Here is a 27,097-nt window from a genome sequence, read left to right as displayed (position 1 = left end):
TAATTCTGTGGCATTTTTCAATTTAGTTAATAAAAGTCCTGGATTTAAAAAAAAAAAAAAAAAAAGGATGCTTACAGGAGCCCAGAATGGAGGCAGAGTGTATGAGAAGAGGTCACGCCCAAATAAGGCTTCCTGAAAGGACCACTTATTCTGTGCTCAGATGTCAACAACCAGGAGGAACTTGCATAAACGAATGAGCATGACCTCTTTCAGTAGGTCTTTGCTACCTGTGTGTAGTTGGTAAAAAGGCTGGTACAAAAAAATAATATTATCCATAGTCTACTTTTTTCTTTTTCTTTTTTTTTTTTGATTTTAGGGCCACTCTAGCAGCATATGGAGGTTCCCAGGCTAGAGGTCTAGTTGGAGCTACAGCTGCCAGCCTACACCACAGCCACATCAACGGGGGATCGAGCCGAGTCTGCAACCTACAACACATCTCACGGCAATGCTGGATCCCCAACCCACTGAGCGAAGCCAGGGCTCGGAACCCGCAACCTCATGGTTCCTAGTCGGATTCATTTCCGCTGGGCCACAATGGGAACTCCTACTTTTTCTATTCTAAATGTATACATTGACGTATTCATTACACAAATATTTTATTAAAATCACTTGTAAAATAAGGCCCCTTAAGCGGACTGAAAATACCTCAGTGTAAAGTGATATATTAACTAACTACCTAGTCCTTGGCCTATTTTTTCCTGGTTTATATTTCTAACATCGTGGATCCTTCAGATTGTGATTTTAACCACACAGGACAATACAATTTTAGTGTTTCCTGACTTGAGTTAGCATTTCCCTGAATAGGAAAGTCATGATTTCCTCTATCAAGATATTTTATCTTTGAACAGTCTGACGAGAAGAGATTCTGTTTTTAAACAGAAATAAACTTCATTACATCCTAATTTAGTCTCTTTGGGCCATTTGGAATAAAGCTAATCTTTCTTTCCTATAATAAATTTTTAACTCAAAAAAATATAGGTAATATTTTTATGTAATTAGGATTAAGATTAGGGTAGTCCTAGTAAAGAAGATCTGGACTATTAAAAGAAGTAGATAAATGAAGAAAATAGCCATATTTGAGTACTGAAAACAACCACATTTTAAATTTTGATATATCTATTTTGAGAGGTTTTACTGTAAATAATTTTTATTCTCTGTTATTTTATATAATTTTATCAATATAAATATACCCATACAAAACAATTTAGTTTCCATCTATATGGGGGAAAATCTGCTGTAGAGGATAAGTGGGCAGCACTGGAGAAAGACTGGGGTTCAAATTCAAGCATTATCACTTGCTAGTGTTCATTGCCTTGGTTATGCTACTTTCTCTTCCTCAGCCTCAATTTTCTAATCTATAACTAGAACCTACTTCTTGGGGTTGTGGCTAGCATTCACTAATATAAAATGATTAGCACAGGAAACAACCTAAATGTCCATTGACAGAGGAGTGATCAAGATGATGTGACATATACACAATGGAATATTACTCAGCCATTAAAAGGAATGAAATGCTGGCATTTTTAGCAACAGGGATGGACCTAGAAATTATCATGCCAAGTGAAGTCAGCCATACAGTAAAACACCAACATCAAATTTCTTCACTGACATGTAGAATCTGAAAAAAGGACAGATTGAACTTCTTTGCAGAACAGATGCTGACTCACAGACATTGAAAAACTTATGGTCTCTGGAGGAGACAGTTTGGGAGGTGAGGGGATGTGCTTGGGTTATGGGATGGAAATCCTGCGAAACTGGATTGTTATGATCGTTATACAACTACAGATGTAATAAATTCATTTGAGTAATAAAAAAGAACAAAAAGCAAAAGAAAAAAATTCAAAAAAAATGATTAGCACAGTGCCTAGAGAATAATAAATGATGAAAAATGAATCAAATTATTATGTTTATACAATTTAGATATTGCTATCAAATCAGGCTAAAGTTCCTCTGTCCTTTCAGCCTTTTCTCATAGGAGATTATTTTAAGTCCCTTTACCATTGCAAGCTGCTAAATACTGAAAGTTTTCTAATCTTTTCTTCATATCTGCCTTAAAATTTTGCTCTCAGAACTGAGCATGATAATCTGAACAGCTCAAAACTAGAGTTGGATTATGTCCCCCATTGTCCTATGTACTTCTTACATTTAATAATGCAGCCACATTATCTCTTCTTCATCTTTTGCTTTCTCCTTCTTTGCTTTCCTCTCCTCCTCCTTTTCTTTCTCCTACTCCTCACCCTTCTTGTAACCATATTATGCCATTAATTCACTGCCAGGCAAAGCTCCTCTTTTTTTCCCATGAGTACTATTACTAAGTCACATAACCCTCAAATAGAATTTAGACAGTTAGTGTTTTGATCCCAAGGCAGGATCTCATAATTATTCCAACCAAATTATATACCGTTAGATTTTGTTCATCTTTTAGTTTTGAAGAATTTCAGATCCTGATCTTGTAATCCAATGCATTTACTCACCTTCCTTATCTCATGTAACTAATTTTTAATAGGAATGCCTTCTTATAGTTTTATCTCAGTCATTGATAAATATGTTTCTCATCAGACAAGGCCAGAGACAAAGGCCTTGATAAACCTTCCTCTGGGCTGACACAGATTCACGAAAATTGCCATTGGGTGCAATCATTCAGCCAGCTATAAAAACACATAGTAGTACTATCCCTAAACCTGTATTTTTCTATCTGACCCACAAGGATATAAAGAAAGACTTTATTAAATGACTTTCTAGGATCCAGGTATCTATATATAGTGCCTTGATTTACTGGTTTATTAACTTTATAGAACATATAAAATTGGGCTGAATAGCTTGTTCTTGTTGAATTTACGTGTTTTCCTAATAACCAATTTTTTTTAAATGCTCACAAAATTGTCTTTTATAAGTATAATCTAGGCTATTCTCCCTGATGTAACATCAGTTTCGTGGATCTGAATTTTGCGGACTCTGCCATTTTTTGAACATAAAGTATTCTTCTCTTATCCCCTCTACTCTCTTTTCTCAAAAGGTAATCAGCTAAATATGCCATTTCATTTAGAAGTCTCTGGTAACAATTCAGAGAGGTCAAGAGACATACTGTCAATAGACTCGTCAGGGTCTCATAGGTGAAGCACTCAGACCGCGGACTTAACTATCTTGGCTCAAATCCTAGCTTTATACTTCTTTAGTTGTAGGATCTGGGACAAAGTATTCACCCTGATATAATGCATACTTTATGGAGTGGCTGTGATGATTTAATAAGTGAATGCATATAAATACTGAGTATATGACACCTCCTAGGTACTCAACATTATCTGTGTTATCAGCCCATTGTCCATTTTGTTTTTCCATTTTTAGCCAGTGGCTAGTGGTCTGACTTCATTCATTCAACAACTATTTCTGGAATAGTACTTGGTACATACGGGTCCTTGGAATACTGTTCTGAACAAACCCGAGTCCCTGTACTCACAGAGCTTACATCCTAATGCAGAAGATAGTGATTGCCTAAGTATGTAAAATAATGGCGGTCGGGCAGTGATTAGAGGAATGAAAAGTTTAAGGATTAGAGAATGTCAGAGAGCATAGTTTTATTTATTTAATTTTTAAGGAGGGCTGCGTCCACAGCATGTGGAAGTTCCTGGGCCAGGGGTCATGCCACAGCAGCAACCCAAGCCCCTGTGGTGACAACAACACAGGATTCTTAACCCACTGCACCACCAGGGAACTCCTCAGAGAGAATTATTTTAGAAAGCGTGGTCAGGGTTCTCTGTGAAGAGGTGACATGTAAGCAGAGATATGCATGAACCAGCAGGGAAGGAATATAAAGGAATAAAGACATTTTGCTTTCTACTTTTCATGAATGAATTTTATGGTTTCAGATTTTTAAAATGGGTCTGCTCCTGTATGGATTTTCTTCCTCCTGTCATGATAAGGATATCATTTTTGTTTCTCTTTAGTATCTTTCACAAGTCCCAGCTCATTTTGTGCTTTAGTCTTACTGATGATATTTTTATAGGTCTATGCTACCTTCACATATCTGTGCTTGATTAGGGGTCTCCTTTAACCATCTTTTGCACATGCTGTTTGAAATTCAGAGCTTGTCAGTAGGTCCCTCTGCATCACACTGGTTTCTTTAGTTTCCTCCCCATTTTCTTGCTCATTAGAATCATTTGTGTTTGCATAGGCAGAACACTGCTTAAATCAAACTCCAAGAGTGCATGGTTGCTTTTCCTCAAGGTTCCAATCATTTCCATTTTACCTACTGGTTTCTGTCAGAATTGGGTTCAGAGTGGGAGTTCCCCTTACTGCTTACTCTGCCTTCTGGGAAATGAAATTATCAGCAAGGCCAGTCAAGAAATTGTCAGTGTTTTGCTTTCCGAGGAATGAGAATTTCTGCCGATAATTCAAGACTGAAGTCCCTAACACTAAGATATGTTGCTGCCCTGATAATCTTGTGATCTGCACTAGAAAAGCATCCTTCTGGCCAGGAAGTCTATAATGCAGCCACATAATGTTATCATTTCTCTGTGTCTCTCATTTTAGATTCATCTAGATTTTCTCCAGTATTCCTCCACCCACTTGACTTTACATGTAGGTTCCTAGCTTCTAACAGCAAGAACTAGTCACCTACTTTTCAATCAGCATGGTCTAATTAGAATTTAAAATAGATTGGATTAAAAGTTTAATTGTTTTATGATCAAATTTTATGCCCAGGAAACCAGGATGTTTCCATACAACTTTGTATTAACAAGCAGCATGAAACCCTAGAAAACTTTAGAATAGAAGGTGGATTCTGTTCTTGACAAAGCCATATTCTAGCTTGCAGATTCATCGTGTGTCAGAACTCAAGGGCCCTGAACTTAAAGATGAAAGATCTGGACCCTCTGCTTTTATCTGGACCTTCTGCTTTTACCAGCAAGCAAATGGTGACCTAAAAAGGTTAGCTGACTTTCCAATAGTCTCACAGCTAGTTAGAGATAGTGATTGCAAGAAAGTTTATTTTTTTCTTTAGGCCAGTAAATTTCACTCCTACCATGTTACTTACAGGATTAATAGCCCACAGCCTTACCTCCCCTTCTGTGAAATTCAAATAATAATATCCACTGCCCTTCCCACCTCTCAGAGTTGTTGTGAGAAAGAAAGGAGATAACAGGTGTGCAATAAAAGTGGTTGTGTAAGGCAGTATTATTATGATAATGCTTTTAATGATTTAATCTGGAGGGTTCGCTGGGCTTTTTTAACTGCTTGTTTAAGTGATTTGCATTTTAAATTTAAACCTGTGGTGAAATGTGCATACTTTGTTAAAGAGTTACAATAAACTGGAGGCTGCATTCTACAGGAAAAAGAGCCAGGGTTTTGGCATCCCTGAGATGGTAATCTTTATTTCCTTATTCAAGGGATACATGACAACGCAGCCTCTTAACTTCTCTGATTTTAGTTTCCCCATCTGTTGAAGGCTGAGCATTCCTATTTTTTTTACAGTTCTGAGAATTGATACAGAAAGGCTCAGTATCAGTGGTTGTTTTTGTTTTATTTTTATTTGATTTTTTGTTTGGTTTGTTTTCTCTTCCCTCAGACTGCGAGCTTCTTGATAGCAGACACTATTTATTTATCCTTGTATTCCTAGGGTCTGGCACTCAATAGTTACACAGTATGTTTGTTAAATGAATCATTTACCAAGGTGAACGACACAGAGTGGGTCTGAGGGTGGCAGCATTTTGTAAGTCAATGTTTTTTCAACTCTACTCCTAGGAACACAGCATTGAGTTTTGTGCAGGTACTTCGAGAGCTGGTAAAAACGGTGATGTGGGCGTAACTGAGAATGAGCTCTTGGCCTTTATCTTGCTTTAATCAGAGCAGACATGCTTATTTATTATTAATATGTTAGGCGCTACATAAGATTATTTTCAGAGGAAAAAGTTTTCCAGCTAAAAGAAAATTAAAATAAGATAGTAAGGCTTTAGAGTCTTAAAGACACATCTTCCAATACTTCTTTTACCGTGAGAAGTAACCTTTACTTTCCCAGAGAAACAAAGTTAACCTTTCTTTGTCATGATTTTTGCATATATCATAGGACGTACAGCATTTTAGATTGGTTACAGATGGGTAGAAAGACATTACATTCACACTTGCCATTTCCCCAATGTATTTAGCCAATAATACCAAAGTGGATTCTACCTGGACCCAGGTGGCTGCTTGTTTCAGAACAGATGCATGCAGACCCAGCATACCTTGGCTTGGCTTTCTGCCTCCTTGGCTTCTCTATGGGCCACACAGCTGCCAGGGACACTACTGCCAGAGTTGAAAAATACACTTTTTAAACTCAAACTGGCCACTCTGGAAGAATTTATACTCACGGTCTAGGCATTTCCATGTAAGAAAATGCTTACAGACATCAGGCTTTCCCCATTCTAGAACAAAATTAGCCCAAGCAAGAAAACCTCCTCTAGGCAGAATGGGGAGGAACTGGCAAAGTCAGGACCAGGGGTGCCTGAAGAGTTTCTCTGTCTCAAGCTTCCTGTGTTCCTGTCTCCCTTAAAGTTTATCTGGAGAATGAAATAAAGTATGAGTAACACTAAAATATTTAGTAATGTGTAAATTGCTGGGCTTGGGCACCAATACATCAGAACAGATGTTGGCCATAAACTACCAGCAAGCCTTGCCAGGGCTCACCAGCTGAATGCTGGCTCTAAAATGAAGTAACATTAAAATGTCTTCATGATATCCGACACATAGATAGTGCTTGATTACTATTCATCCACTAGACTGCTCCCTGCCCCACCCCTGTCTCTTAAGCAAAATCCAGTAAAAACTAACAACAAAAAAAGACAAGTCCACAAAGATGTATCCCAAAATCCCTGGGAGGTCAAGCTTATTATCTTATTAGTAGTACCATACATTATTAATACTGAAATTTATTCTGTGGTCTAGAGTGAAATGGATATATATTTTTTATTTTCTTTCTCTCTTTTTTTTTTTTTCTTTTTAGGGCCACACCCATGGCATATGGAAGTCCCTGGGCTAGGGGTCGAATTAGAACTTCAGCTGCCGGCCTACACCACAGCAATGCCAGATCCGAGCCACATCTGCAACCTATGCCTCAGCATGTCAGCAATGCTGGATTCTTATCCCACTAGTGATGCCAGGGATTAAACCTACATCCTCATGGACACTATGTTGGATTTTTAATCCATTGAGCCACAACGGGAACTCCAAAATGGATATGTTTTTTTCAAAATTAATTGTAAACTATTCCCTGAATTAGAGCCCAGCAGATAAATTATGGCTTAACTTCTTAGTTATATCTTAAATATAACTAAAAGGGCCATTGTCTCCCTTCTGGGTTTCTTTTTTTTTTTTTTTTTTTTTTTGCTAAGAAGGTTAATTCCTTAAATTTTCTTATGTTCTGTCAGTTGCTTTAAGGAAATGTTTTCCAGGGGTTGGCAGTGGAAATGGAGCCCACTCTATGAAAAACCACTTGTATCTTTGTCTTCATTCCCCTAAGTCCTTCCAGAAATTTTGATGCCCTCCTCCAATTAAGAATCTGCCAGGGAGTTCTCTTGTGGGACAGTGGGTTAAGGATGTGGCTTTGTCACTGTGGTGGCTTAGGTAGCTGCTGTGGTGCAGTTTCCACCCTCGGCCCAGGAATTTTCATGTGCTTCAGGTGAAGCCAAAAAAAAAAAAAAAAAAAAGTATAAAAATCTACCCGAAAGAGCCTTTGGAAGTGTGCATAGGATACACTAGGTAACATAGCTCAGAGAAAAGCAAAACTAGCCTTTGGGAGGTTTTGTTGCTGTTACTGGAAGGAAAGCTGTATAGCAGAGGTAAAACTGGATTATATCAACTCATTAGTGGAGATCACAGGGTGGAGGGATGAACCAGAAGTAGAGAAGGGATGCAAGGACATTTATTCAGGGTTCTCTCTGGTCTTAGCATCAGGTCATGCATTTGCTGAGTGCTGGGACTCTTAGAACAGCTCTTCTCTTTATGTGGCTGCCAGAAAGACTAAAAGCAAATCTAAGGCGGAGTTCCCATTATGGTTCAGTAGAAATGAACCTGACTAGTATCCATGAGGATTCGGGTTCAATTCCTGGTCTCTCTCAGTAGGTTAAGGATCTGGTGTTGCCGTGAGTTGTGGCGTAGGCTCTAGCTGCAGCTCCAATTCAGCCCCTAGCCTGGGAACTTCCATATGCTAAATGTGTGGCCCTAAAAAGCAAAAAAAAAAAAAAAAAAAAAAAAAAAAAAAAGGCAAATCTAAGGCTAGCACTCTTATAGGCGAATGTTACCTGCATTGAATTTCCCTACTTTTTTACTTTCTAATCCTTATTTTTACTTTGCCTGAGCATTCTTACTTACTCTTTTTTTTGATAGAGGTATAGTTGATGTGCAATATTATATAAATTACAGATGTACAACATAGTGATTCACATTTTTTAAAGGCTGTGTTCCACTTATAATGATTATAAAATATTGACTATATTCTCTGTTGTACAATATTTCCTCATGGCTTATTTATTTAATACGTAGTAGTTTGTACCTCTTAATGCCATACCCTTATCTTGTCCCTTCCCCATTCCCTCTTCCCATTGAACCACTATTTTATTCTCTATAGCTGTGAGTCTTTCTTTTTTGTTGTATTCACCAGCTTGTTTTCTTTTTTAGATTCCACATATAAATAATATCATGCAGTAATTATCTTTCTTTGTCTGACTTATTTCACTTAGCTTAATGCCCTCCAAGTCCATCCATATTGTGGCAAATGGCAAAATTTCATTCTTTTTACAGCTGAGTAGTATTCCATTTTGTGGTGTGTGTGTGTGTGTATGCACGCCACATCTTCTTTATTCACTCATCTGTCGATAGACACTTAGGTTGCTTCCATATCTTGATCTTAGTTATTCTTATTTTTGGACCAAGAAGGGTTATAAATTTATGAATATAAATTAGGGTGCGTAGCAGACAACTGTCTTTGAGTTTAGCTCTTACAGAGTATGATAAGTTTAATCAGATAATCTTCTGATGTTACATATTTAAGAAAAAATAAGCACGTATGACTAAAAAAGAATGAAAATGGTAAGCTATGAACATAACTAGGAGTGAGTGAATTCTTCATAGGGCTAACAAAATAAAACAAACCACCAGCAACAATAATGGGACACGTGTGATAATAAATTTTATGTAGTCAATATAAAGCTGTATATTTCAAAATGTACTTCTAAAATTCTTTGCTCTAATACAACCTGATGTGTAAAATATGTAAGAATGTTCAGAATTGTTCTGCATTAGCTCATCCAATTTTAAGTGTTTCTGTAGCTTAAACTGTCTTATAGTATTGATAATACCAAAATAATAGCAAATATTTGAGGACCTACTTACTATGTACCAGGTACTACCCATATTAACTCTTATAACCCTTGCAACAACACAATGAAATACATATAATTATTATTCTCATTTTACAAATGAGGAAAGAAAATAAACATTTAGGAGTTCCTGTCGTGGCACAGTAGAAACAATCCGACTAGGAACCATGAGGTTGCAGGTTTGATCCCTGGCCTTGCTCAGTGGGTTAAGGATCCGGTGTTACCATGGGGGCTGTGGTGTAGGTCGCAGATGCTGCTTGGATCTGGTATCGCTGTGGCTGTGGTGTAGGCCGGCGGCTACAGCTCTGGTTCCCTACTCTGGGAACCTCCATATGCCATCAGTGTAGCCCCCAAAAAAAAGAAAAAAGAAAAGAAAAGAAACAGTTAATTTAAAGATGAGCTTCTGTAACATGCACAAGGACACACAGCTTGAAATCCTGTGGAGCAGAGAGCTGAACCCAGGTGGTCTGGTCCAAATTCTAATCTTTTAACATACCTTACTTTTCTGAAAACTTTTTTGTTTTTAAAGAACATCTTAAAATTCGCATTAACCAAAGTTAACTGAATTTAAATTTTACTTTATAAGGCCCTATTCGTATCTTTCTCAACTGATCTTTTTCAAGGTAAGAGAGAAGGTTGATCTTCAATACAGTTTTATATTTTTAAATGTGGCTTTTTTGAAAGGATGTATCAAGTGCTTCAGTGGTGATGTTTCAAAAACTTTTGCAGAGCAAAGTGATTTAAAATGGTATTTACTAAATTCTTGAGTGTACCAAATTGCAAAATTTTAAGTAAGAAGTGAATATAAATGATTTCACTAGGTATAGTTTCATGGAATGTTTTTAAGCATTAAGGAAAGAAATTCCACTTTTCAATGTATGTATTCTGCTGAAAGTCAAAAGTAATATAAAAATGTTTCATACTTTTTAGTGTGGACAGAATAATTGGCCAAGTTTATTACCCAATTTTATGAATTGACTATATCTTTTATCTTACATTTTGGTAGGAAAAGTGAAATGGGAGAAAAAACAAAATTTTTGAAAAATATTACTATAATTACTGAGAAGCTCAGTTGTGTTTTTGTCACTTAGAAGAGCCTTGATAGTGGGGAAAAAAAAAAGGAAACTTAAAATATATAGGGGATTCTATTATATATGCTGATGTTGGTTTCTAGGTTGCACAGGAAGTGATTAGTGATGATTTCCTTTTAAATAATGTCTATCCCAGCAACTGACAGATGTAATTGTCCTAATAAAGTTTTAATGGTGAAGCTGCTTAGACAATTCTTTAATAAAATAATAAAAAGGTAGGCAGGTGTTTGTGTGATTTAAGAAAAGAACAGTCGATTTTTTTTTTTTTTTTGTAAAACTGTTAAATAGAGGAGAGCAGTATTTCAATAATACTTCTACAATGAGCTCAAAGGGTCTTTTCAGAAAGTATAATTACTTGGGATTTTTAACTGGTACAAATTATAATTTATAAGAACTTTTAAATACTAATATGTTTAATATGAGTGATTCTCATTTTGTGGAGTAATTCATTATGATCCTATTTTCTAGTTGGCATACTTGTATGAATAAAATAGAGTTACATTCCATGGGAAGATGTTTTAACCTATAATGATAATAAAAATTTGTATATAAAAATATAAAACATAAAATTACTGCTACTAATAATACTAATAATACTTGCAGCAGTAAAAAAAAATGTTTAACTCAGGGTCAGTAGATAATCTCAATTCTAAGTCTCCTTTGAAAATTATAATCTTAAGAAAGAATATTTTTTGAACTTATCTGAGGCCATCAATTTCTTCTAGTAATTTTTTAGTAAAGGCTTAGCTTGTTTGCCTGAAAACATTTTGTACGTAACTATTTCTGCTAAATGAGCATGTCTTAATTATTTGTTTAACAAATAAGTCTTTTAAACTATATGTATTAATCCTTAAAAGGGCATTTGCTTCTATTTGTTTGGTTGAAAAAGACTGGTTCCTTTCATTTGTCCTCTCTGGGTGAACTATACTTAGAGATATTAGGTAAGACTTAAGAATCAAAATCATCATTTGTTACTGCTAAGGTAACTTTCTATGTAGGGAAACTGAATAGGTCTCAGAAAGAAAAGAAAGTGCAAGACTAAAAAGTGGTGGAAAGTGGTGGAAAGTGGGGAGAAAAGGAGAAAACTGTTTGGTGTATTTTTTGGTTTTTTTTTTTTTTTTTTTTTGCTTTAAGGGTCACACCCCCAGCACATGGTGGTTCTCAGGCAAGGGGTCCAATCAGAGCTACAGCTGCCAGCCTACACCAGAGCCACAGCAACACAGGATTGGAGGCACGTCTGCGACCTACACCACAGCTCATAGCAAAGCCAGATCCTTAACGCACTGAGCAAGGCCAGGGATGGAACTCACAACCTCATGGTTCCTAGTCGGATTCTTTTCCATTGCGCCACAACAGGAACTCCAAGAAAACTGTGAAATATGAATATAAGTAGAGAGGAATGAGTGAATTACTAAGAATAAGGGGGACACTATTACTTAATTATCGAGTTATGTACTAAGTCCCCAGTGAGTTAGTATATATGTAAATCATCTGAACAGAGAAAAGCATTATTACTACTATTTAATACATTCCTTCATATCATTTACTGTATATTAACAGTATAATTCACATATAAATTACTGGTCACTGGAACTTAAAAATTAAAATATTTCCAAAAAAAAAAAGGAGTTCCCTATTTGCCTAGCAGGTTAAGAATCGGTTTTATTACTGCCATGGCAAGGGTTTGATCCCTGGCCCAGGAATTTCTGTATGATATGGATTCAGCCAAAAATATATATATATATTTACAGAGGCAAGGAAGAAAAAGTGAGTGAAAGGCAGTTGGGTGAAATGTAGTTTTCTTGATGTATTTGCATTTCCCACTTTAAAGAGATATAGGTGAAGATACATTTCACTTTCTTTTAATTCCATTGTCAAAGTAGAACACAAAGCATTATCATAAATTGGGTGACTTGTGGCAGAAGATACTGCCTTGTTTTTTTTTATGATACTGGAGTTTTTTTAAATGAATTTTTATTTTATACTTGACTTACAATATTGTTAGTTTCAGGTATACAGCAACGTGACTCAATTATACCTATACATATATCCATTCCTTTCAGATTCTTTTCCCACAGAGTATTGAATAGATTTCCCTGTGCTATACAGTGGGTCCTTGTTACTCATCCATTCCATATATAGTAGTGTGTACATCAATCCCAGAGATAATAAGGAGTGTTGGAGGAGTTCCGTCATGGCACAGTGGAAATAAGTCCAACTAGTATCCATGAGGATGCATGTTCCATCCCTGGCCTTGCTCAGTGGTTTGTGGATCTGGTATTGCCATAAGCTGTGTTGTAGGTTGCAGACGTGGCTTGGATCTGGCTTTTCTGTGGCTGTGGCATAGGCCAGCAGGTGTAGCTCCAATTTGACCCCTAGCCTGGGAACTTCCATATGCTGCAGGTGCGGCCCTAAAAAGCAAAAAAAAATGTGGGGGGGTGCTGTTGGAAAATGTTGGGAGTCCAATAGCGCACGTTTTGTTGAAAAGGGAAAGATTCTTTTGCCAGAATATTGTTATGAGGCCAAAGATTGCAGGATCTATCCTTTTCTTTTTTTTTTCCAGAACCTAGAAATCCATATTTTAATTGATGCCTCCTAATTTAAAGTTGCCAAAAAGTAGATTAAAAACAAACAGAAACAAAACACAGTGTGGCCCAACATCAATAGGGCTAATAAATTAGCTTCATTGGGTAGATTTTATACAGGTTAGCAATCTGGGACCTCTATTATATGCTGTCTAAAATCTGGGCATGTAACTTAATAAGATTTTAAGCAGCTTAGTGTCTACTGGGGGAGGAGTAAATCTGTAATATACAGTGCTGTGTAATAAGTGCTATGCTAATCAGTGTTCATCTTGATGGTCCTTCAACACTAAAAAATTCCATGTCATCAAAGAAACACAAAATCGTTTTCAGTATGATTTTCTTAGATGGCAAAGTACTATACTACTATATCTTGGAAAATTAAAAGAAAAAACAGGCATGTAAACAAAAAGAAATAATATTTCAAGTGTCAGTAGAGGAGTTCTCTTGTGGCACAGTGGGTTAAGGATCCGGTATTGTCACTGCTAACCAACTACAGCTCAGGCCCTTTGCTAGACAATAAAGAAGCCACTATTCTTCAAAAACCTGAGAGTAGGTGAAGGAGTTAAAAAAAATTACTTCATCTGATTGATGTATACCATTTTAAACTGTAATGTTACTTCATGAATCATATGACTTGGAGATATTTGGGTGTCTATTTACATTTCTAGATACAAGAATATGGATAGGGAGGAAGGTGCTTCCAGAGAGGAAGTTCCAGAAAGGAGTTTAGGGGCATTTAATGAACTTTTAAAAGACTACCATCTACCTATGGGTTCCTGATGCTACTGTGGTATATCAGGAACTCTCAAAGTTTTATGAGACTGCTGAGGGATTCTCAACCCTCCTTACCAATATCTGAAGATTGTGAGTACTGGGTATAAAACAGTATAGTGTTACAGCTGGGTTTATGGATGGTGGACAAGTGGGAGAAGAACTGGCAAAGACAGACTTCAAATCGTATTACACGTCACAAGCATAGACTGAGATTTTCATATGAATAAAGTTAGTAGCTCTTGGTAAGTCCAAGTTAAAAGAAATATGTTGAAAGGATGGATCACAGAACTAAAGTAAAACCCAAATGAACCCACCAAAACCTAGTGTAACAGAGAGGGGAACAGTGCTGCAAAGGAAAAACTGGATGGAGTGTCCAAAAGAAAGGTGACTTAGAAGATAAAAACAACATATGTGTGTGTGTGTGTGCATACAAGTTTGTTATATGTAGAAGATACTTTTTTTTTGTCTTTCTGTCTTTTTTTTTTTTAGGGCCCAGGCTAGGGGTTTAATCGGAGCTCCAGCTCCCGACCTATGCCAGGGCCACAGATATGGGGATCTGAGCCTTGTCTGCGAACTGCACCACAGCTCATGGCTGTAGGAGATACTTGAGTGAAAGCTTCTTGTTTAAAAATGAAATTGATGAGAAATTGTCATTAATTTTTTCCATAATCTCACTGAAGTTGTGGAAAAATTCAATGGTTTTATTATTTTTATAAGTAAAAACGTATCTTCAGGGGAAAACATAATAAGATCTATCTGAGAGAAAATTTTGTGAAGTAATAATCTCTGAAAAAATAGTATATAGTTAAAATTCCCAAATGCCATGCATATTAAACATATTATAGAAGTCTCTAGTCCTAATTAGTTTTGTGTATTTGCTTATGAATTTTTGTGTATATTCTTTTTTTATTTTCCATGTGTATTTGCCTTTTGTTTCCACAGATGATTTATTTCTCTAGGGAGGGAGTATGTTTACCACTTTCCAGTAGCACCTACAGTACTGAATTGAGGAAGGCAGGTTTTCTTAGTGGTGAATAATTGCCTTTATTATCTTTACATGTTGAAAAATATGTCAGCCTACAATCTCAGTAAAAATGCAGAATTAAAAATGAATATAGCAAATGACATGCGTGTTTTTCTGACATTAAATTACCCTGTTGTGCCAAATGTAGCACAAATGGCCCTTTAACAGGGGTTCTTATGCAAACAGTGGGTGATCAAAGAACACATCAGCAGCAACACCAAGTCACACCCGTGGTGTCAAGGATGATGTATTCTGATTTCTACTTTGTATTTCTTCTGTGATATTGCACCAGAACACAAAGATATAGACATAGATATATATATATACACATATACATGTGCATATATATTTTTTTACATAATTTAAATAATTCATTCCAATAAATTATTTAAATGATTTAAAAATTCCTTTGTCAAACAGATTAATGGAACCTTGTTATTCAAAAGATAAATCATTTTATATGAAGTGGCAAAGACTTCAAGGGCTAATAAAGGTTTTATGAGAGATAAACTTTTAATGAATTAATACTTTCCCATGTACTTATTTTCTGTAAACACATATACACACAAATGCTTACAATGATATTTATACCAACATTTCTGACTGATTTTTAAGAAAACTATTCACAGTGTTTAAAGTATTTTTATAGATTTGATATTTGGGAGCTGATGAATTATACAGTTTACCGAGCAAAGTAGAAAGAGGTTTAAGTAATAGTGCTGTAAATGTTATTATTTGTATAATGATATAAACAACTTTTTTCTATTTATAATTTATATGAATCCAGTAATCATTAGTCTTGAACAATTTTATATATGCCATTTTCTAGGGCTTGAAATGTATTTAGAACTCAAATCTTTTTGCTGTGGGGGTCTTGATCACAAAGACATTTTGCTCTAGAAAATTATGGAACTAGTATTTGTATAACAAGACCTTGAGACCCTGGGAAAAATTTTAAGGATTTTTATGAAGCTTAGTACACATTCTTCAGCTAAATTTTGGCATAGTTTCAATTTGAGACTCCAGTGAAATTCAATTGGTTTATTTTATAATTAAAAACAAGGAAATCATAGTAACAAAAATATATAATGTATAGCACTCGTGTTTATAATAGAAACATCCATAAAGAAAGAAACATGTTCTAAGTTTTCTCATTACTCTAAAGGGAATTGCATCTTTAATCACAGAAAGCACAACTGCTTTCTAATTTTGTTTAAAGTGTTTCAATACTTACAAAAACCAGATCAGGTTATTGTAAATCTAGAGCAAATTAGAATCATTGGCCTCTGCTCAGCTCTATGTAAGGGTTCTATGTAAATCATAAATTTAATGGCATACTAAGACACACATCTGTTTCAGTTTTGTAGAAGTTAATAATCTAACTGCAGAGTATTTAAACACTTCTTTCATTAACTGGAAAAGTGAGGCAAAGAAGACTTCCCTCAGTGATAAGGTGTAACATTTTACCTCCAAATTTTGATAAGCTATAAATTTACTTAACTAAAGAGTTTTCTGAAGATGCAATTTAGTATCTATTTTCAACATTACATGATTTCCTCCTGTACAGAAATAGTCAATATAAACAGGCCTGTATTATTACCACAAATCTATACCTGCATAAATTTCTTTGATTTATATATATCATATATAAAATGATTTTGCAGTAGGGCACTGTGGAGAAAGTAAATGCTGAATAATTATATGAAATGTCAAAATTCATTTTAAAAAATATTTTTCATATTCTTTATTTGATTACCCATAAGTTTATTTTTTAAATGATATATGATAGTCTTCTGGGATCCATATTACTTAAAAATAGTTTACATTCTTGGACTTCTCAAACATTTACATTTTACAGCTAGCATTCTTTTCTCTGATTTTATTTTGATACATTCAGCTTTTCTTTGATTTTATTTTAATAAACTATAAATATTTTTCATGATCTCTTTCCTTGAGACATGCTACCTCTTCATATATAGCAATAACAAAGCATATTATTGTATTTCAATTATCATTAGATAATAAACAGGAAATTAGTTTTTCTTGCAGTGCATTCTACATTCCCCGAACAGTGAAATATAGATGGTTTGAATTTGGGTCATTAAATTCGGGTAGTAAAGACATAGTACTAATTAAATTGGTGTCATAATTTACATTCCCATAATGAAGGGGAACACTCTTTTAATGCACTAATACTCCTTTTTAGTTATATTGTAGATGTGTGGTTTTGGTAACCAGGACAGTTGGATAAGAGTGTGGATTGTTCAGTGCAACACATCTCCATCACTGAATCAAATCACTTAAAGAATATATCATCCAGTGATGGTTTGGCCACTTCTTTCTAATGCAACCTACGCCCCACCTGCGGGAACGGGAACGAGGTTCCTTCCACCCACTGCCCTGAGCCGGGGATTGAACCTGCCTGCACCTCTGCAGCTACCTGGAGCTGCTACAGTCAGATTCTTAACCCACTGCACTACAGTGGGAACGCCTATTGTGTGTATTTATTGTTTAACCTAAGCCAAAATTTTTACATTGAATATTACTCAACAGAACTTTATCACTACCAAATCATTCAGTACTCCTTTGCGGTACAGACGACATTTTAGTATGGTTCTAAATTTGGATGCTAATTAAAAAAAATAAAAGATTCTTTCTAATGCATTGTTATTTATCAGAAAAACATATGCCTATTACATCATTGTTTGGTCTGGGACCTAGTGATTGGTTTCATAGTGAATTTAAGAATGCATTGTAAAGAGTTGCAATAAGCTGAAAACTTAATTTTAAAGATTTGAATTATTCTCAAAAGTAGAGATGGCAACATTCTATTATCCTATCAAGAAACTAGACGAGAACTAGAAAAAAAGTTTAGAACAAAAATCTTTCCAAATTGTTAAGTTTCCACATGCTCAAATTTATTTTTCTTAAAATATATACAAAACTTTTTTAAAAATAAAAAGGTGGAATTAAAAAATAATCATCATATTAGAGAACAAAATAATGAATAATGTTGGTTACAGCTAATATATATAATCAGAAGAATCAAAAAGTCAAGATCAAACATGTTACACAATTTTAGATTATCAAATATTTTCAAAACTGAAACAAAACCATTGTTCTAAAAAACCAAAAAATTCTATAATTACATATTATAATTATTATTTTATGCTGTATCATTAAGATAACTTTAATGTAGTCTAATATGAAATATTAGATGTGTTATATAATTTTATCTTTGAGTCACTTTCTAAAATGCAAAGAGGGCATTTGTGAGTTTGTTTCCTGACTCTTAAAAGCCTTTTGCAAGTTTTGCCGTGCTACAATGAACTATGACATGAATAATCAAAGTCATATTCTCAGAGGCACTAAAAATTCAATTTAGACTTCTGTGAAATTGCTATTTGGTTATCTTTGAGGATTTAGATTCAGTCAAAGTGAAGTTGCCTCTACTATTAACCACTGCCTTGCTTTTGTTCTCATCCAATGCATGTTGCCTTACCAACAACTGCCCACTCAAATGTTTTATATTTAAAACAAAAAATGGTGATTTTAGGTGGCTCTTTGTTCAACAATTTCTTTAAAGTTTAAAAAATTTCAGATGTATTGTTGACAAAGGTTTGCATATATTAAAAAAAAAAAAAAAAGGATGAGGAGGCCCATTTTTAAACCACATTGTTTTGGAGTTCCTGTAGTGGCTAAGTGGAAACAAATCTGACTAGCATCCACAAGGACGCAGGTTTGATCCCTGACCTTGCTCAGTGGGTTAAGGATCCGGCATTGCCCTGAGATGTGGTGTAGGTTGCAGACACAGCTCAGATCCTGGATCTTGCATGCTGTTGTGGCTGTGGTGAAGGCCAGCGGCTATAGCTCTGACTCAATCCCTAGCTTGGGAACTTCCATATGCTGCGGGTGTGGCCCTAAAGAAGACTAAATAAATAAATAAATAAAAATTTAAATTTAAACTGCATACTTTTTTTTTTCCTTTTTTTGATTGTGCTGTGGCATGTGGAAGTTCTCGGGCCAGGGATCAAACCCGTGCCATAGCAGCGTCTCCAGCTGGATCCTTAACCTGCTGTGCTGCATGGGAACTCCTTAAACTATATACTTTAATAAGAAAACATTTGATTATGAGTATTTATGATGAAAAAAAACTTATTATAAGAAGTCATAGTCAGCTTTGTATAAAATGAGTGTTCTTATAGTTACACTCCCGAGTTTGACAGAAATACTGATTGAATATCTATAAGACATGATTATAGAAAATCCTCAAGGTGCAGAGATTACCCAACAGTTATGGGAACAATCTATGGGAAATAAAGACTAACTTTGAGTTGTTTAAAGACCCGGTGGAGCAATGATTATAATGGATATCTTTTTCAACTTGCTTACTTTTGAGTTATCATAATGGTATAAAGATTGTGTATCCTTAATACACAATTAGACATATATAAACACTCCAAGTGCACAGAAAGAGTGAAGATATCAGTTGTTTTGGTGGATATTTTTAAGAAATATTAATTACAAAATGATAGGTATGTAATAGTATATGTGATTATATACTTCTAAATAATATCATTAAGCACAGGACACCATAATCATATTTATAATATAGTTTAAACTGTCTTTATTTTTGGAGACCACATATCTACATTTTATATAGAGTTTGGCCTTCTTGGACCAAGATTTACTCAGCGTGGAGAGAGCCTGGAGAATAGTTAAAAACTTATTGGCTCTGCCAAATGCTTTCATATGTTTCTGCTCTCGTGGAAAATGAGTTTTGATTTCTTTTCAGCCTACATGCACGGCAAAGCTAAAATGAAAAACAAAACTAGGAACTTTCAACCAGTTCTAGTTAAGTTTGGTATTCACATATTGCTTTGATCTGCTCTAGAGCTTTAAAAACTTATTTTCTAGAGTAGGTTAAACTAGTTTCAGCACTAAGCATCATTGAACAGTAACGATGAAGAAAAGGGAACAAAGTTTAGGATGAAATCTAGCTAGTTTTATTTCTATTTCTCTATTAGCAACCAGACCAGTTTCATATGCTTTTTGTTTATTTTATTTTAGAACACTCACAGAGCCCTTGTCACCGGCAAAAATGATGCATACAACCTATCCTCATTAGTTGTTCTCTACAGCATGTAGCTTAAACTTCACACAATTTTTGGCCTGAATCAAGACCACTAATCCAGACCTGGATCTTCTCCCTGCCACACTCCAGTCTACCCCATGTAGCCCCTTGGGAATGGGCTTATCTACAGCAAATTTTGTGAGAATGGGGCACTGAAGAGGTTACTCACTGTGTTCTATTGGCTTATGCTAATCACAATATTTTGCAACCATGCCCATTTTCATGCCTTTTCAGATTCTTTACATTAGTCCCATACTATTGTTTTTCACACTTGTATTTTGACAAGTACCTTATCACTTCGCTCTAAACAAAGTCGCCTAGATGGTAAATAGCTTTAAAAATTAGCATAATTTCTGTATCAGGAATATGTGAACCCATTGAATAAAATAATTTTTAGTTTCTTAAAGATGCTTAAATTAAAAACATGAGTTTCTACAGTTGGAAAAAACATGTATGGTTAAAATGTTTGAAGCCCATCAATCTCTCAAACCACATAAGCTAATGAGTTCCTTCTGTTTTCTTTGAATGAAATCACCATGAGTGGTTAGATGTTGATTTAACATAAAACAAATGGAAATGGGTGTTTCCTTTGTCCTTTGGAGAATTTATTTTTAAAAACAATTAGCAAGCATTATGAAGAAGTCAATGATTTTGCTATTACTTAAATAATAATACAGACTGAATAGTTAAATTGATTGGATTGTAGGGAATGCACAACATACTCCATCTCCCCTTAGCATGCTAACATCTGCAGACATTATTAAACTTCTCATTTCATTTTTTTTCCTACCATAACACCTGTATTGTTATAAATTATGTTTTGAATTGTCATGAAGTGTCAGGCAAATTATGTTTTCTGGATGTGTGTGTGTCATTTAAATGTTCCTTTGTAATGGCAGGTTTGTGGCTAACAGCTTAATCTTAAATATATCAATGCAATTAAAAGCTCTGCTTCAATTCTTTGTGGATACAAAGAGGTTGAGGCATAATGATGTGTAAACTGCAAGGAAAGAATTAAAGATTCTTTAATATTTAAAACATTATGCTAGAGAAGGAATACATTTCGATGTAATTTTAAAAACATCAAACTTACTATATTCTCAGGAAAAAAGTATTGAACACTTTGAACTCTATAAAATACACATCCTATTGAATTAAAATTAAAAATCTGTTGTGAGGCATTTCCCACTCCCTATAGCTTTAACCCACTTCCGACAATTTCTTCCCCCTCCCATGCATCCTCTTTTTTTGTAGTCTCTTTAGAAACAGTACAGAATGACTCACTTATGTCCTGAGCATCAAAGAACTTCAGACCTAAGAAATGTAGACAATAGGTTCTTCCTGAGATTCTTTCTGAGAGAGTTAAATAAATATGCAAATAAGCCAAAATAGGAGCAGCTTAATTTAGGCAAAATTTTCTATTGATTACTTACTACGCTTACTAAGTAAAAACTTCAGCCCAAGTTTTGCCTCCCCAAAGAAAACAGAATTAGACTGATCTATGAACTCATTGGGGCTTCTTGTAAATTGTGCCTACATGAATGAAAAACCTTCAAAGATGAAAAAAGGAAGGACTAAAATTTTTCGGTAAATGCAAATCATTATTTGTTTGCCATATTTCGGTTTACGATCTTGAGTAAAATAATTTTAAATTCCAAGGGAGACTGTGATATATATTAGGTCTGAGAATTCCATAATTCTGCCTCCTTTCCAACTGCTTTAAAGAAGCCTGATTTAATTTTCCTAGGTAGATCTGTTGTATGAATAAATTTTGACAGATGTAAAAACGGAATAAGGTTTCACACCAGGCTGCATAAGTGGGTTTTTTTTTTCCAGACTAGTTTATTTACTGCATTGATAATATTTGAATTATGTTATTTAAGAAATCCAAAGTGGAAGTGTTTATGTAGTTTATGTCACCAAAGCTCTCAGTGGCTCCTCTTATCTTTTGGATTGGTTAAAATATTTAAACATCAATACATTAAGTAGAAAAAAATTTGATCATCAAGGATTCTTGTTTGAATATGAGAATTATAATGAATTAACTAAAGAGCATGTTTCATTTATTTGCACATATGTACTTTTAACTTGATTTTTTTGCAAGTTGAGAGGAAATTTGACAAATACTGGATTTACTTTTATACTACAAATATCTGGCTTTGTGACAAAATATAGGTATTTAGAGTCTTCATGTCTTTTGAACAATTTGCTGTTGACATTTTAATAACATTGTTGTTTGAAATGATTTCTGAAGTATGATGACTGCAACATACCCACAGCAAGAAAAAGTACATGTTTCTGAAAGCAAAGAAGCTCAAGTTTCATCCTATTTTCTAGAGGTTTTAAATCTTGGAGAATCAGTTTTTCTCGAAAACCAATGCAAACATGCTTCTTTAATTGATGTCTGCATTTATTAGTATAAACAGTGATTTAGAAATACATCTGAAACATAGTCACTTTCAGCTCAGAAATTTTGTAATTAAAAAAAAAAACAACCCAGGTTTGATTTTATTCGTATGCAAAGGACACTTAACTGGTTTTTAAACATTTTTTCAAGCATGATTTGCTCCATCGTGATCTTTTCTCTTCAGTTTGGGTCCATCGTTGGCACTGCCTGGCTGTTTGCTGACACTACCAACAGAGAAGTGCAAGGAAGTGTGGCCAGAGGACAAGAGCAAAAACAGTTTCAATGTAAGGAAATGAGGGAAACAGACCTAAACAGCACGATGAATGCACTTGCGAGTAAAGAGCCTTGTAGTCTCCTTTCCTTCCTTTGCTTATCCTGGTGGGTTTAATCAAAAACAAACAAAACGCTCTTGTGAAATATAGTCAATAAAGTCAAAGTTTGGCTGACTCTCTGTAACTACAAAGACAAAGTCATCGCAATTTCAAAAAATGTAACTTTCATTAACGAGCCCGCCGGAAATCTCAGGTATCAAAGACGCATTAACCCTGGAGCGTCCCCGGCGCGCCGCAGCCGGACGGAGGCAGCCGAGGCGAACAGACGTTCTTTCTCTAGCGAGCAGTCACACAAAAGGAGGGCCGCGGAAACTAAAAGTTTCGGGGCCTCTGGCTAGCTGCGTGGAGAAAAGAGAAAACCTGGAGACGGGGTGGGTAAAAGACGCATCCTGGGCGCCTCTACGAAGTGCAGACGAGGAGCGAGCTCCTGAGCCTGGAGGGAAGAGGGGCGGGGGCCCCGAGCCGGGCCAGCCCCCTGTGCCCCGCCTCCGAGGCCGGAGCTCCCGGCTCTCCAAATACCCTTCACCCCGTTCCAGAAATAAAATAAATGTTTTTAAAGTGCGTGTGTGTGGACAGGATGGAGAGCGCGCGCCGGCGGAGCGCGCGGAGGACCGAGCGCGCAGTGAGTGGAGTTTGGGAAGGTAGGGGTCGGGATGGAATGGGTGTATATGGACGCGGGGGGCCGGCGGTAGAGCCCGGGGATCCGGGTGTGTTGTAGGGGGAGACGATGGGGGAGAGAGAGGAGGGGCACCCGCCACCGCAGGCCGCCTCCGGCGCGCGTTCCGCGGCCGTGCGCGCGCGTCCCTTGTCGCCGCCGCCCGGACAGCCCTGCGGCCGCCCCGCCGGCGGAGCCGGGGCCGGCCTGTTCTCGGGCGGCTGCTGGGCCACCGCCACAGCCACCCGAACAGCTCGAGCCCGTAAGTGTCCCCTTTCGTTCCCCTCCCCCTGGCTCTGGTGCGCCGCCGCCGCCGCTGCTCAAATGGAGTGGAAAATGGCCATTGGGTGGCAATGAGTTAGAGATGATCTGCTCCACGTTTTGTACTTAGCTGCTCGTAATCTACTTTGGAGTTTGCCTGAGCCTCTTGCTAGAAAAATCGGGAGGGAGAGATTTGTCCTTTGCGGCCGTACACGCTAATATGTTTATATGATTAGCCGAACTCGCGGGGTGGGGAAGTGGGGAGGAGAAGGAGGAGGCTGGAGGTGACTCCAGTTCAGACCTTGCGGAGAGTCTGTGTCAGGACTTCGCACTCCCCCGTCTCTCTAGCTCTCTCTCCCTCTCACTCTCTCCGCTCACACACACACACACACACACACACACACACACACACACACTCGCAGAGGTACCGGAGCGAAATCGGGAGCTTACCGGAGAATTCCTTGGGATCGTTGGGGCGGGGGGGGGGCACCTCCTCTCATTTACTGTGCGTGGCAGTGGCTCGTCCCTGCACCTCCCCGCTTCCCCGAGCCCCGATCGTTGCCTTCCTCCAGTCGCGGGGCAGCGGCCACCGCTCAGCCTTGGTCAGGAGACGCGACATGTGAGGAGGGGGCCGCTGCCGTTTCCCGCCCCAGGCCTCAGGGTTGGCCCAAGGGATGCCAGCCCTCCCGGCGCGGACGGCGGGCTGAGGGGCTTCTCCGGAAGAACAGAGTTGGCCTCGCGCCGCCGGCGTCGGCCCGCCCCTCCCGCGGCCGCCGCTCGAAAGGGACTCCTAAGTCTGCGCACCTCTGTTGGGCTTTTGCCTCAGCCACCCCTTTCGCTCCGCTTCCCGCATTTCTTCTCTTTGCGAGGGAGTGTGCGGTCGAGGGGTGCGGGCTCGCGTGTAAAAGAACCCTCTCGCGGAGCGGCGTGCGGGCAACTGCGGGAAAATGTTGACCTAACCCCAGGAGCCGCCCGGCGCTGGCTGCTTGGCTGGAGGAGGCGGCGGCGGCCAAGCAGGAGGACGCGCCGAGCTGCGGCGCAGTATCCGGCGGGCGAGCCACGGCGCTGCCTCCTGCAGGGACTCGGCGACCCGCTCACGGCCGGCCTCGGCCCTCGCCGGCCGAGGTGGCCGCTGCCCTTGGCGCTTCTCCCCGCGCCAGACGGCCCGCCCCCGGGGCGCGCTCGCCGACCGAGGTAAGAGTCGCGGGAACGAACAATGTGCCTCTGTGCTGGGCTTCGGAGACCTGTTTGCTTTGCGCCTCCCGCCTGGGGGTGGATGCTGGAGGTGGAGGGAGCCTCGGGCCAGTTGGGGCTCGGCTGTTTGTTTCTGTTCAGCTGGGTCGAGGGGAAGACCCAGGCGACCCGGAGCTGTCCCCCCGCCAACTTGCTCCCCCCCCTCCTCGGAAATCGATCCGCAGGACTCCCCCTTCCCGTCCAGCCCGCTGCTTCGCCCTGCGAGTATCGTGAAGCTCTCCAGGCTTCACTCTAGTTGCAGGGGACTCGGAGGGAGGTATTTGTAAGGATGGGGTTCGGCATTTTTTGATTTACTGAAAGCCTGGGTGAGAAGGTGCCGTTCGCCCTTTCCCAGCCTGTCTGGGGAGGGAGGGAAGGTGGGGCGCGCTTTCAGCGGGGCCGCGGGGCAGGAGGCCAGGCGGGGAGTGCGCCCCTGTCCCCCGCCCCGCCTGCCTGCAGAGCTGTCCCGGACTGTGAGTGGAGCCGGAGGCCGAGCGCTGGCAGCGAGTTCAGGGCAAGTGGACGGTGACGGTGTGTGTGTGTTTGGTGGAAGGGGGGCGGGTGGGACGAGTTGTTGCGGGTGGTTGTTTCTGCTCGTCGGTGGTTAGATGGTGTGGAGAGGCGAGGATGACAGCAAAGCACAGCCAGATGTGGCTCGGCCGGCACCGGGGCTGGCAACGATTAGGGGCGGCCCGGCGGGGGCGGGCGGCGGGCCCGGGGAGGCCGAGTGCCTCCCGCACCCGCAGTGAGAGGGCAGCAGTGGGCCGCGCTGCGCCTGAGGGCGAAGTTATTGGGGGTGGGCTTCTGGGCTGGGGCTGCAGGGCTCGGGGGACGGGGTGCTGCGTGGGGAGCGGCCGGGAGGAAAAGGCGTAGGGAGCGCGAGGCCAGGGAGAACCCCCCCTGCCCCAAGTCCCGGGCTGACCGTCTTGGACTCCTTGATTGGCTGGGGCCCTCCGACCCCCTGGTGGAGAGGCGAGGGCGAGCCCTGAGACAGAAGCGCCCCAGCGGTGGGAGGCACTCCTGCTTGAGACTCCTTCACTTGGGATCAAGAAAGTTTGTTCCTTTCGCCAAACTACGGGGCTGGGGTTAGGGGAGATCTCTGGAAGCTTTTACTTTGTGCCAAAGTGTCGCTGAGCGGCGGCGAAGGAACGTATGTCTTTATTCATAGATGTATAGTTTGTTCTCTGTTCACTCTGTCCTCTGAAAGCTTAGTTGGAGGGACAAGTCCTGCGGTGTCCGTCTTCTTTCCCCACCTTCTGTGGACTCTCCACCCCTCGCCCCTATTCTCCCCCCCCCTCCCTGGCTCCCTCATTCCGTTCTTCCCAATGCAAACTATGTTGTCTCAGATTCAGACCGAGGAAATGTTTTCCTCCTGTTTCTTGAAAGGTGTCAGGCTGTTTAGCAGCTTCTCCAGGCAGCCTGGGAGCATCTGAGCCGCAGCCACCAACCATATGGTTCCCGTTACAAAGGCCAGGTTCTTGGGCCCCTCCTCTCCGCCCCCGCCCCCAACTCTTAAATTTTCTTCTGCATTCTTTATATGTGTACTCCTCCTCTCTTCCAGAGTCGTAGATTTAACAGAGAAGTGGTTGGTCCGTTCATTTCCCTGTTAATGTTTGTGTCTGAAACGGGCCCCACCGACTTTGCTCTTTGCTCGAGTTGCACAATGAGGAAAAATCACATCCGTTTGGTAAATAATTGCCTGTTGGGATGTCTCTTACTAAATCAAGTTTGATCTTGGGCAGATCTTAGAAGATGGGCACTAAGGAGGCATTCTGCATCCATAGCAGAAAAATAGAATAGTTTCTGTGGTGTCTTTGGCAACATTCCCAGTTGTGATGGAACTCGTGACCTAGGTAAAAGGTAACTTTTGTAACTTAAATTTAGTATCTTTACAATACTTGAGAAACCCTTTATAAGAAAATCTACTTCTGTTCAGGTGTGTTAGGGAACTTTTTGTTGTCCCTCCACACCCTCCAATGCATTTATGCATGATAGAGAGAATACTGCAGAACAAATGTTCTGTTGTTTAGTTTCTTCAGACATTCCGATTCTCTTCTTTTGTTGCTTGCCTCTAAAAGAGGTGCCATTTCACATCATTCTGCACAAATTGTTTGAATTAATGCAAGTGTGAATTCTTACCGTTTGAAGGGGACTATTAGCATATCAAAGGTTTCTTAGCTTCAGCTCAATTGAGAAAACTTCAGCCTGTCTTCCATTTGCTTCCAAGTGGAGGCCCAAAGGGCAATGAGAA

At 38.9% G+C, this 27,097-nt stretch overlaps 1 protein-coding gene across 47 annotated transcripts in view; it reads left to right on the top strand.

Annotated features, from left to right (window-relative positions):
* The window catches only part of ADGRL2 (adhesion G protein-coupled receptor L2), a 639,025-nt gene that overhangs the window by 423,706 nt on the left and 188,222 nt on the right, over positions 1–27,097 (top strand). For 4 of the 47 annotated variants that reach the window (XR_002345120.1, XM_005656126.3, XM_013988857.2 and 1 more), the window contains exon 1: positions 23,174–23,338. The exons of 5 other annotated variants lie outside the window; for them this stretch is intronic. The gene's annotated coding sequence lies outside the window, so the exon portion shown is untranslated. Of the gene's footprint in view, positions 1–23,171; positions 23,339–23,505; positions 23,615–23,989; positions 24,808–24,889; positions 25,378–25,843; positions 25,997–26,063; positions 26,700–27,097 lie in introns of those variants that run through there. 38 more of the 47 variants (XM_013988855.2, XM_021096392.1, XM_021096394.1 and 35 more) reach the window with 26 other exon arrangements.

The sequence above is a fragment of the Sus scrofa genome, chromosome 6, assembly GCF_000003025.6.
Source record: "Sus scrofa isolate TJ Tabasco breed Duroc chromosome 6, Sscrofa11.1, whole genome shotgun sequence".
In the NCBI taxonomy this organism is placed as follows: domain Eukaryota; kingdom Metazoa; phylum Chordata; class Mammalia; order Artiodactyla; family Suidae; genus Sus; species Sus scrofa.
Note: the sequence above shows the minus strand (reverse complement) of the source record. Positions and strands in the feature narration are given on the sequence as shown.